The sequence below is a fragment of the Schistocerca serialis genome, chromosome 2 (genome assembly GCF_023864345.2).
Source record: "Schistocerca serialis cubense isolate TAMUIC-IGC-003099 chromosome 2, iqSchSeri2.2, whole genome shotgun sequence".
NCBI lineage: Eukaryota > Metazoa > Arthropoda > Insecta > Orthoptera > Acrididae > Schistocerca > Schistocerca serialis.
Genome location: NC_064639.1, coordinates 183,411,811 through 183,419,133, shown reverse-complemented (window position 1 = coordinate 183,419,133; position 7,323 = coordinate 183,411,811). Strand labels below are relative to the sequence as shown.

Here is a 7,323-nt window from a genome sequence, read left to right as displayed (position 1 = left end):
AGAAGTTAGTGGTTTGTCGCATCCGTATTGTATTGCCGTGAAAACAGTTGCATTTACGGACAGGTTGTGAAAATCTGAGTTTTGTGAAGTGATCTGTTGGACAACACGTGTGAACCTTCGGCCTTTGTAGAATTGCGCGTGGCATGTTTCGTACCCGTTTTTGGAATAGTTGGCGAGCAGTGTCTTTCTTAGAAATCCACTGAAAAATACCGAATGTGAAACTCGTATATTGTAGCAGAGTAATGTCTGTAAATCGCGTATTAGTTCGGGTCGGACTTCAGCGAATCTCTGGCTGCCTTGCGTGTGTACTGAGTTGTCTAACCTGTGAGCTAAGGACAATGATATTATTCGTTAGTTAAATACGGGGTGATGGCAAGTGTTCATTTTGAACCTAAAAAAATAAAAGACATACGAAAAACTTACTTCACGATAAAAAAACCTTAGAAGTAAAACGCCTTATGTTTTAGAGAAGATAATAAGCTGAATCTAAACGCAAAGTGTTGTGTACAATTTCGTACACAATAGTATGCAGAGATGGGCCACAGAATGGTGTGGCAACTGTCATCGCAAAAAAGCTGGACAGGCGCTGAAATGGTTAGCGAACAAGTTAAAATAACAAAGAGAAGGTTTACTTAAACTGTAATTCTCCAGGTCTACAAAAACTTGGTACAAATACTGCAGCAAGAAACAGAGTCCAGCAACCAAGATTTCAAAACGGATGAGGTTCCCTAAAGTAAGCTTGAAAGATGGTGTTGTAGCAAAGAGAATCCGAGCGGAAGTGGGGTGAGTGGCTGCTGCCAGCCGTCCTATATTGCGGCAGCAGAGTGGTCGTAGTACGGACCAACTGGAGTCATGGCTCAGCGGGCGTGCACCTTTGGATCCATCAAATCCCATGCGACCAATGTCGGCGTCAGATGGAAACTTGGTATTCCATTGTGAAATGGAAACGCAGGTAGTTTGGTTTCACTACGTAACACCACACACTCTATGCAAAATGTTCCTAAAAGTGACACATGACACAATTAACATAAACAATAGCACAAATTATTGGCTTGAAAGAGGTCGTGTGCTTGACTCTCTAACTCTTATATCTTTAAAAAATAACCATTGGCCACTGCAAACAATAGAACCTTGTTACAATGACAGTCCTTGAAATGCAGCTATCTATACCGTTATTAATAGACATTAAGTTGTGTGCTCTCTTTTACAGTTAATTTAGGTAGTAACGAAGGGCAAAAGAAAAATGGTCAGATTTTATTACATTGGTTTAGATACCAACTGGGGATATCTTCATCAGAATATATTATAGTTACCTGTAAATATTATTTGACCAGCATAGGAGACTAACCAACATTTGAAAAAAAACTTTAGTACAGAAAGTATTAACAACACCGGTATTTCATGGAGTTGTAGTAAAACATATGAGTTGAAGTGCTCAAGTCAGATAAGTAAAACTTATCTCGTAAAGCCAACATTAAAACCACTAGCTAGCAAGCCGTTAGAACTGACATCACAATGTAAGGTTTGTCAACTGATTAACCACTACGTGGAAACAACACATTGTGCACCACCTATGGGGTGCGGAAGGCGTAGAGTGGCACAAATTAAGGAAACAGTTACATTATAAATGAAAATAGTTGTAGCAAGAGACCAAGCTTAATAACGGATGTATAGAAATAGGTAATGAATGAAATACACAGAAAACGTTGTAAATTGAAAAGAGCAATTAATAGACGCCATCTGTCCAGTGCAGATAGCATTATAATGCTCTAAATGAACAGGTTTAATATAGTCAAAGGAACAGCTGTGTAATACATCAAAAGCAATTAAAGGAGGGCGATGATGTTAGAGAACTGTGTCTAAGGATAATCAGCCAAACAAAGACAGTATGTAAAAATAGTTGCGAATAGAGTTTTGGAGCCAATAAATAATTATTTATTTTGCATCTGTAGTTGCTCATTAAGTTTAAGACCATCATTACCGGACATATGCCTCAAAATTTCCAGTTTTTTGAGAATGTAAAGATAACAACCTATCTTTTCGTTATGGAGGACAAGAACTTCATCGAATCCCATCGGTTTCTGGCTTGTAATAAGCATATGATCCTTAAAGGAAGGATTATATGCATTAGTTCACTTTTTTCGTAATAAATGCTCTTTATATCTAACACAGATGGCTCTTCTGACGTATCCTGTGTAATAAATTGAACAAGGGTCTAGGTTATTTTAAAGAACCAAGAATTACCCAAAGGAGTAATCGAAGATTGCAAATTGTGAATCAGACTTTTCTACAAATTATTATTAATTGAAAAAGCGACATTTTCTTCTAGTGAACAACGAATTCTGCAGGAAATAATCCCATTCGTATATCGGCACTGTCATTGTTAGAAATATTGCGTACATTAGTGACTTTGCTGTTATTTTTTGCTTTGAAAATACAATCGATTAAGGAAGGTTCATAACCGTTATTAATTGCTGTAGATTTTATTAAATTCATTTCAATATTAAGTTCTTCGTTAGGTAAAGGTGTTGAAACAGGCGTATGAGCAGCTAAATGCTAAAAGGTTTATTTTATAAGGTTGTAGTTGCTTTGATTTTGAGGTAAAATTTTGTCTGTTGTATTTTCTTTTCGACAAATGTCAAAAGAGATATTATCGTTAATTATATTTAGAGTAAGACCTGAGTAAATAAATTGATGATTCTCGTTTTCTAGTTCACATGTGAAATTTTTTTTCTGATGTTTATTAAAATTCTTAAATAAACGATCAGTCATGTTATTAGGTCCGCTACAAACGTTCAGAATGTCATCTACGTAGTCAGAGCACGACTGAATACATAGATTAGAAGATGAAAGTTTTTTGAAAATTTTCCCTCCCGTAACTTAATGAAGATATCAACTACAATTAATGCTACTGTGTTGTCCATTGCGAGGCCGGTACGTTGTTGCTACATTTTCCCATTATATTCAGAGTAGTTGTATTTCACTACTGTTTCAAGCAAACCAATGAGATCAGTAATTTGCTGGTCGGAAATATCTGTTCAAGGACATATAGGTTATTTTCCATGACGTCGATTGATCTTTGAATTAGTGCATTTATGTATAAGTTAGTAATGTCGAGTGAAAAGAACTTTGTATATTGATCGCATTCTAAGTTCGTCGTCTTACGTAAATGATTCTGACTGTCAGTGACCGGGAAACTATTTTGAAAACGAATGATGTTTTAAATTTATCGTGAATAAGTTTTGCCAGATCTTAATATGGATGATGTAATTTATGTACCTAGAACTGCGAGCGCAATGCTGTGGCCTGCGGATTCGTGAACTACCTTTTTTGTGGGATGGTTCGAACAAGTGGTTAACTTCACGCATAGAATATCTAATTCATTTCTGCAATGCAGAGGATGCTTACTGGCAGTAACTAAAGCATTGCCCTAACCTGACTTCATTGTGGGCATTTCATTTTGCTCTTTTTCTTATTAATTTTTGCATCGCTTTAGAAAAATTAAACTTGAAATGAATTTAATAAAAACTATAGCATTTAATAACGGTTGTGGAGGAGGAGGAGATTAGTGTTTAACGTCCCGTCGGCAACGAGGTCATTTGAGACGGAGCGCAAGCTCGGGTGAGGGAAGGATGCGGAAGGAAATCGGCCGTGCCCTTTCAAAGGAACCATCCCGGCATTTGCCTGAAGCGATTTAGGGAAATCACGGAAAACCTAAATCAGGATGGCCAGAGACGGGATTGAACCGTCGTCCTCCCGAATGCGAGTCCAGTGTGCTAACCACTGCGCCATCTCGCTCGGTAATAACGGTTCCAAACCTTGCTTAGTTGATAGTATTTTCTAAGTAAAAACTAATAGAAGAGTCACCACGTTAGTCATATTGCTAATAATGACCGTGACGAAAGAATGCACCACTTCCTGCAGAATTCGTCGTCCACAAGAAGCAAGTGAATTTTTCCCACTGATAACCGTTGACAGAAAAATCCATTTCAGAATTTTAAATCTTCGGTTATACATCTACATCCATACTTCGCAAGCCACCTGACGGTGTGTGGCTTAGGGTACCTTGAGCACCTCTATCGGATCTCCCTTCTATTCCAGTCTCGTATTGTTCGCGGAAAGAAGGATTGTCGGTATGCTTCTGTGTGGGCTCTAATTACTCTGATTTCATCCTCATGGTCTCATCGCGAGATATACGTAGGAGGGAGCAATATATCAATATATTGCTTGACTGCTCGGTGAAGGTATGTTCTCGAAACTTCAACAAAAGCGTCTCTCCTGCAGAGTCTTCCACTGGAGTTTATCTATCATCTCCGTATCGCTTTCGCGAATACCAAATGATCCCGTAACGAAGCGCGCCGCTCTCCTTTGGGTCTTCTCTATCTCTTCTATCAACCCTATCTGGCACGGATCCCACACTGGTGAGCAGTATTCAAGCAGTGGGCGAACAAGTGTAACCTACTTCCTTTACTTTCAGATTGCATATACTCAAATGGTTCTCCTTCAAGAACAAAATTTCACATAAAAATTGGCAATAGTTCATACATTTTACATAGACATAGACACTGACAATAATGACGTTGACAAATAAATGTACAAGTCACATTCACATTTCATATATGGGCTCCATGTTGGACACCATCTTACACACTAATAAGTAAATTAGAAGGAATCTTGCATTTATTCTGAATATTTGAATTTTCTTTTCTTGTCTTGCAGGACCGACCTCCTGCGCGTTTTTACCTTCATAACTAGACGCAGAAAATACTACTCACTACATGGAAAAAAGAGAATTTGCTAGGGTCTGCTTCAGAGTTCAAGCTACTTATAGGATTGCTCCTTGTAGTGGGTCGTTAACGTACTTATTCTGTCCTTGGCATTTAATAAATCTTCACACTATGTACAATTTTGACAACTGCTCGTTTGTAAGCGAGTTGAGGAATGTTTTATCCCTTGATGATCCTGTCTTCATCATCGCTTGTTATTCTTCGTAGTATTTCACATTCATGTACACATATCTGGTTTGTTGGAGCAACGACATATACGTGTTAACCTTCGTAACGTGTGACCGGTAATTTTACTTTTTTTCTGTTATGTGTAATTCCACTCACAATCCCACTAATTTTACTGTTTTTGTGTTACGTGTAATTCCACTCATAATTCCATTAATAATAACTGATTGCAGGCGTCTCACCCACTCGAGAAGGAATTACATCTTCTAAGTCGGCGGCCTTGTACTTCGCCATCCTCCTCGGTCGTTGCATTGTGGTACCAATTCCCCTGTTTCTCTGAATCGTGGGAACAGTTTTGAAACCAAAACGAATTGCAAAATGATTTATATAAGACATCAGTATGGAACGAAAAGTGGCAGTTGACCCTGAATAAAGAAAAGTGTGACCTTATTCACATGAGTACTAAAAGAAATTCGCTAAATTTCGATTACGCTATAAGTGATACAAATCTAAAGGCAGTAAATTCAACTAAATACTTAGGGATTACAATTACAAATAACCTAAGTTGGAATGATCACATAGATAATGTTGTGGGTATAGAAAACCAAAGACTGAGATTCACTGGCAGAATACTTAGAACGTGCAACAGGTCTACTAAAGAGACTGCTTACACCACGCATGTGCGCCCTATTCTGGAGTATTGGAGTGCGGTGTGGGATCTTCATCAGGTGGGACTGACGGATCACATTGAAAAAGTGCAAAGACGGGAGGCTAGTTTTGTATTATCGCGAGATAGGGGAGATTGTGCCACAGACATGATACGTGAATAGGAGTGGCGATCATTAAAACAAAGGCTTTTTTCGTTGCGACGGGAACTTCTCATGAAATGTGAATCATCAGTTTTCTCCTCCGACTGCGAAAACATTCTGTTGGCACCCACCTACATATGGAGAAATGGTCATTGCGATAAAATCAGGGAAATCATGACCGGCAGAAAAAAATTTATGTGCTCGGTTTACCAGCGCGCCGTTCGAGAGTGGAACGGTAGAGAGACAGCTGGAAGGTGGTTCATTGAACCCTCTGACAGGCAATTTATTGTGAAAGCAGTGTAATCACGTAGATGTAGATGTCTGCCTCCGATGTCTTTGACGGGGATATTTGGTCCTGTACAACCTAGACGCTTTCTGCTGCTTGTGTTTGCTTGCCCATACACGAAAATCATGTCTGCAATTTTCGTCACCGTGTAGTGCTACAACGATGAAAATTAATATTACGACGATGTCAAACCTTATTTTCATGATTTAAAGAAGTATTCATGATATTAAAAATGTAATTACAATTTTATTATTTTCATTTTTGTGCTCAGTGTATCAAAGACTTTCTAGTGCACAGAATAAATTAGCGTTGTTTGTACTACGAAACTATATATTATTGTTAAGGGTTAAGCATGTAATAATTCGATGTAAGACATTTTGTTGAGTCTGAATTCTGTTCTCGTACTGGTCGGCAGAGAAGGAAAAGTTCCTTAATCGATGTGAAGGTATAAAGGCTGTAAAAAGGAGAGAGAGAGAAGGTAAATACAAGTTATTCAAAACAAATATCTCTAAAGTGTAACGTCTTGTGATTTCCTATAACTGAAAATTGCAAGGTCTAATCTGAGCTTGTCCTGAATAACAGCGAAGAACATTTATGTTATCATATATTTTCTTCGTTTGATCACGGTTGTGATTCGCATGTTTCTTTTTGTTACGCGACGTGTTATGAATATTTTCATTATACGAGCAAAAGTGCACACAACTTTAATCGAATCTGCGTCTTTCGGAAACTATAACTTTTAATCAGTGCAATTACGCGAATACCGTCTAAATCGCAACCGTGATCGCAAAAGTGTTTCCTGGACCAAATAATTCTTATAAAATGTGTATTCTCCAAAGCGAGCAGCATTGCACTATCGCTGACTCGCAACAATCGAAAAAGCGTAAAAAAACGGTGCTTAAATAAAATTGTCACCTTTTAATAATTATTATTATCCCATTAAATATATAAATAGCAATTCAGTGGCTATCCAATCAATAAACAGAGGGGGCAATTCAGTGGCAACCTATTGACAGGACTAGCTTATATGTGTGTGCTAATGTGTGTTTTTTCTATTTGTTTCATGCTGTAATGAGCGGAAATCTACGACGACCCCATGCACGATATTTTTGCTGTGCCATTCCAACCCAGCGGCAGCAGAACGAAGCACTGCGTAAGGCAAGTACAACATTTTCTTCAACCCAAGGAACATAGAATAAAAAAGGTATGCCAGATTGGCGCTCACAGGATTGAACACACTTCATGTTAATATTATATACAAGGTTTCCGAAAGAAA

General features: G+C 38.1%; 1 non-coding gene across 1 annotated transcript; it reads right to left on the bottom strand.

The window, feature by feature from the left end:
* Positions 1-3,725: 3,725 nt before the first annotated feature.
* On the bottom strand, positions 3,726-3,798 carry Trnaa-cgc (transfer RNA alanine (anticodon CGC)). Its single transcript has one exon. It is a non-coding gene; the product is annotated as a tRNA-Ala (tRNA).
* Positions 3,799-7,323: the final 3,525 nt, after the last annotated feature.